The following is a 5,736-nucleotide window of genomic DNA, read 5'->3' as shown; positions in this document are numbered from 1 at the left end:
CCTACAAGAACGAAAACAGATTTTTTTTTTTGTTTTTGAGTTTTATAAAACTGTGATAATAAAACAGATGAAATGGTTTTTTTTTTTTTTAAATAATGAAACTGGAAAAAAAAAATTAAACGAAAGGAACAAAATCACCTGATAAATTAGGAGCTTTTAAAGCTCTGATACCAAAATGATATGAGCTTTGGCTACAAAATGATCTTGAACCCAAACAAGGATGAGTCGTTAGCTGGTCTAAGGATCTCTCTAACTAACCCAGATAAAGTGGAGATGAATGGTGGATTGATAAGAACCACAATAGATGTAAAAGTCTACTGATACTTCTTAGAACACTCAAGAATTCGGACACACTCACGAATTAGAGAGCAATGGTTTCTTTTGTGAAACAGAAACAAGCAATTTTATTAATCAAAAGGTGGAAAAAAAGAACTACAACTCAAGGCATTATATAGCCAGGTTCATAACTTATTCTAAGGAAAAACACACAAATCCTGCAAAGAACAAAAACAAGGAAAACCAGAACAAAATCAGAAAAATAAAGGAAAGAGACGTTGTGTAGAAAGGAGAATATCAAGGGTGCCGATTAAGGCAAATTTGATATCTTGACTTCATGACATGATTCTTCTTCGATCTCGGGATATTCTGGACGAGTGAGAGAGCCTTCTAGATGTCTTCTAGTGCCAAATAACACGTGCTTAAGTGGGCTTCAAGTTTGGGGGTGAATAAAGCCCATTTAACCTTATTGCTTATTAGAGAGTCCACTGGACATGTGTTTACTGTTCGGTCCATATCTGGAGATTTATAGCAGTTATCTCGACGCTCGTTGGTTCTCCGGAAACTAGACTCAGAAAGCTTTAATTTGATATATGGCTCATCTCCTGGCTCGTCCTGAATCGTCGGAGGTATTTCGTTGAAGACGGCCTTTAGTTGGGAGCTCTCCGATGGGGTTAGGCGAATGGCTTCAAACTGATCAAGGGGGATCAGTCCTTCATGTTCCAGCTGCTCCAGAAAGATGTTGAACTTATTTTCTATGCTTTTGCTCCTGGTCCTAGTCATTGGTCCGCTTGGCACATATGGAGCTTGGATAATATGGCTTGGTGGTTCGATGTCCTCATCAGCTGAGCTCCTTGATCGAGTCGTGGCTTCCGGGAGAACTATTGGTGCCTTGGCCGTGTTCAAAGTAGGCGTCTTGGCCGCGTCCGGTGCGTCCTGGTCAGGCGTCTCGGTCGTGTCCGGCGTGTGTTGGTCAGCTTCCTATCCGGCGCTCACATCAATATGAGTCATTTCTACTGTTACTATTCTTTTTTTTTTTTTTTTTTTTATTGTTTACTTTGGATATTAAACATTCATAAACACAAATTATTATTATTACTTAGAATCTTAGAACACAAACCAACAAAACTATAGTCCAATATTGCTTTGTGCGTAATCTATTACGAACCTACGATCCGATATTGTCGAATATATACCCTCTTACATAGCTACTATTCAATATACTTTTTGTCTGTCTGATTTTGTAAGCAGCTATATTATGCATAGTATAAGATTATATAAAGAGACTGAATTAGTGTATAACCATAACTATTTATTTTTAAACACTATATAAACTTCGAAAATAAGTTGAAATACCTAACTCAGACAAGAAAAAAGAAAATTAAAAAAAAAAATTAGTAAAAAATTTTTTTAATCCCGTGCTGTAGCACGGGTTATCCCCTAGTGTCTTATTAAAAGTACTGAACCTATCATAAAAAGGAAATCTATACATAAGTAATAATAAATAACTGTTTTTTTTGTCAAACCGGAAATTTCATTAAATCAATTGTTACAAACCGGGGTGGGGAGGAGAACCGATTTAGCTAAAGAATCGGTTGTCTGATTGTTTTCTCGTCTGTTATATAAAGTTTGATATCAAAATTACTCATTAACAAGATCGTGATACGTGTCAGCTGTATCATTTAGATGTTGACTCATGTCAATTCTAAATTTATTAAAAATTTAAAAAATAAAAATGTAAAAAATTCAAAACCTACCACAAAAATTAATGGCTGTTTCTAGAAAAAATGTAAATACTCACCTTTATAAAGAAAAGATTATTGAATAAATTTAATTTTATTAACAAAATTTTTAACCCGTATATCGGACGGTCCTTATCTAGTATATTATAAAGAGTCTGACTGGTGCAACAAAAACTTAAAAAAAAAAAAAAAATTAGGGCCACTACTATAGGATTTTTTTTTTGTTCTACTGAAAAAAACTGTTACGGCACTTTTTATTTATTTATTTTTTGTTTATTTTTGTAAAATCCAAAAACTAAAAACACAAATCTATAATCTAAAAACTAATTATTGTTCCAGTAAAACAACAGTTATTTTTGATTTAATTAAATGTTTGTGTTTTTTTAAAAAAACTCTTTTTGTTCTAAGTGTTATATATTTTAAAAGGATTGACTATAAAAAACTTCAAATTTAGTTACTTTAAATTTAGTTTCTGATAAAGAAAGAGATATCAGAATAACATCATGGTTTCGAAACAACATGGTTTCGAAACAACATGGTTTCGAAATTGAATGTAAAGAGTTAGTTAGATACGCTTTGAGAATGCAGCTGATGTCAAATTTGAAACAGTCCAAATCAGGTAAAGATAAACTAATTAATCCCACTCCAAATCAAATTTATACATATAATTTTTTTTTATCCTAATTAAAATAGGAGAACAAACTAAGAACTCCATTGTCTATATATATATGAGTATATCCACATAAACGACCTCACAAATTACAAACTAAATCTTCAAAAACCTTTCTCCAATTCGAACAGCGATTAAAACCCTAAACCCCCAGCTTTTCTTCAACAATGGTGAATACATATGGAATCAGCTTCATAATCAGCATCATGATCCTCTTGCTCTTCATCAACCAATCTGCGCTTTCTTCCTCTATAAGCAACCGTCTTTTCACACTTGATGAGACTGAAAGAGCTGATGATGATTATCCCCAGCTTCTCCTATGGCCTTATGTTGATAGGTTATTTACTTATGAAGTCATTGAATCGATAGTATTACGGTGATCCGAGAGTTTCCACTTTCTTCTTCTGCAAGAATCGCGATTGTTGGTGCGGGAATTAGCACTTCCAACATACCGATCTAGACCTGTTAAAGAACCGGTTATCTAAACCGGGAATTCGGCCTAGGTTTGGACTTCATCTCTGAAGGCCCAGTAACACTGAAAGGCCCATGGACGAGGAGACGAATTCGGCACTTCAACTCGCCCAGCGGCTGACCTAGCGAGAAAGGAGAGACTTTCCTTATTAACTCGCCATCCAGTTAGGAAAGTCAATATATCCAGTATATTCGAATATATTCTGTAGATCCTTGAATACCTATAAATAGAGGGCAATCCTCTCATTGTAAGAGGATCCAATCATTAATTAAAAACCCTAAATTCCTCTTTGTTCTTGAGCAATACCAAACTTGTTCCTCAAGAGATCTCATTTCTTCTCTTCTTGCTTACTTTGATCTAAGTCCTTCAAGAGATTGTTATTGAATTTGTTTCCCTTCTAAACAAATTCCTTTTGAGAAACCTCAGTTTCTACAATTGGCGCTAGAAGGAGGGGGACTAAGTTCTACAAAACACTTCTCTTCTAGATCTCATCAAAAGCAAGAGCCAACACCATGTCTTCAATCCTCAACAACGGTGCCAACGCAACTGCCCCACGACAAGACGACCCAACCAACCGAGAGATCAACTCTCAGGACGTCGCCGCGGACCCACCTGTCGCCGCACCCACCACGCGCGTCTACGTGCGGACGGGTATCCGCCGAACTTCGGCCAACCCAGCAGATGAGTCTGCAACACTTGCCGACGAAGTGGAGGAAGTTGAGATATCCCGCCAGGGGGATCAGGAGTCCGACGAGGCACCACCAGTCAATGGAACTATCGATGGACAGAGATCGCCTGCGCGAGTCGCCCAACCATCCCAGTTCGTCACAATGGACGACCTCCGTCACGTGTTCGGAACGGTATCCAGGGACCTCTTCCAGGCTATCTCCGCAACAAATCAACGGCTGGACGCGATGGGACACAGCGCACCCCCGCCACGTCAACAGAACGAGGCACCACCACAGGAGGTTCGGGGAACGATCCTCTAAACCGCCGCCTGTTCAGCGACCCGCCGTCTTCGACTTTCCGATTCCCGAACTAGCACGTGCCATCCGTACTGGCATCAGGGACGCAGCCTCAGCTGGGGCAANCGCGATGGGACACAGCGCACCCCCGCCACGTCAACAGAACGAGGCACCACCACAGGAGGTTCGGGGAACGATCCTCTAAACCGCCGCCTGTTCAGCGACCCGCCGTCTTCGACTTTCCGATTCCCGAACCAGCACGTACCATCCGTACTAGCATCAGGGACGCAGCCTCAGCTGGGGCAATCCTCTCAGAGAAATCCGGCCACACCTTCCTGCTCCGAGCTGGAGGAAATGGACCTCAGGATCAAAGCTATGGGGTCCCTCCTCCACCGAGCTGTGAGCTCAGCACCTGAGATCGACAGAATGTTCGAGGCAACGCAGCGGTCTCCATTCACTCAGCGCATCTTAGGAACATACGTCCCAAACGTAAAGATAAGGGTCCCAACTTACGATGGAACGAAGGATCCAATGCAGCACTTGACCTCGTTCATGGCTACCATCGCAAAAGCTAGGTTCACCGAGGAGCAGAAGGACGCCGGCCAATGCCAACTGTTCGTCGACAGTTTGATCGGGAACGCTCTAATATGGTTTTCCCATATCCCTCCGGGCACTATCGACTGTTTCGAACAACTGTCGACAGCCTTCCTGCGAAATTATCGGGTGTTCATAGAACGCAACGCTTCCAGCGCCGAACTATGGGAAATAGTCCAAGAGCCCGACGAACCCCTGCGAAAGTACCTCACCCTATTCAAGGAAAAATACGCCACCATAACGGTCGCTGAGGACGTCGCAATCGCTGCTTTCAAGAAAGGACTCATTCCCGGATCCCGACTGCACGTAGATCTCAATATCAGGGAAGCCACTGACCTGGACGAAGCCCTTCACCGAGGNAGCCTCATTTTTACTCTATCTCTCATGGCTGCTTCTTCTTCTTCTTCGTCGCCTGACTTTAAGAGATACCATGGACCAGACGTCCGTAGTGGATTTCTCAGTCATTTACACAATTATTTCGCAAGCAAAGGGATCACAACGTTCAACGATCAAGAGATGGAGAGAGGCCATACGATCGGGCCTGAGCTCGTGCAAGCGATTAAAGAATCTAGAGTCTCGATTGTGGTGCTCTCAAAGAAGTACGCTTCTTCAGGCTGGTGCTTAGATGAGTTGGTGGAAATCTTGAAGTGCAAAGAAGCTTCAGGGCAGGCTGTGTTGACTATTTTTTACAAAGTTGATCCTTCGGATGTACGGAAACAGCGGGGAGACTTTGGAAATACTTTCAAGAAAACTTGTGAAGGGAAAACCGATGAAGTGAAGCAGAGATGGAGCAAAGCTTTGGCATATATAGCAACCGTAGCTGGGAGACACTCTCTAAACTGGTTTGTCTTTTCTCTTGGCTCTATGAGGTAGAATGTTTTATGTTTCTTAATTCATGCTTTAGCGAAGGAGTTTCTATCATTTAAACAAGACCCAACAACATGATTTTGTTTCCTTTTGTTAGGGCTAATGAAGCTGAGATGATCCAGAAGATTGCTATAGATATTTCAAACAAAC

Source organism: Camelina sativa, chromosome 5 (genome assembly GCF_000633955.1).
Source record: "Camelina sativa cultivar DH55 chromosome 5, Cs, whole genome shotgun sequence".
Classification (NCBI taxonomy): Eukaryota; Viridiplantae; Streptophyta; class Magnoliopsida; order Brassicales; family Brassicaceae; genus Camelina; species Camelina sativa.
The sequence above is the reverse complement of the archived record's forward strand: the minus strand, read 5'-3'. Positions refer to the sequence as shown.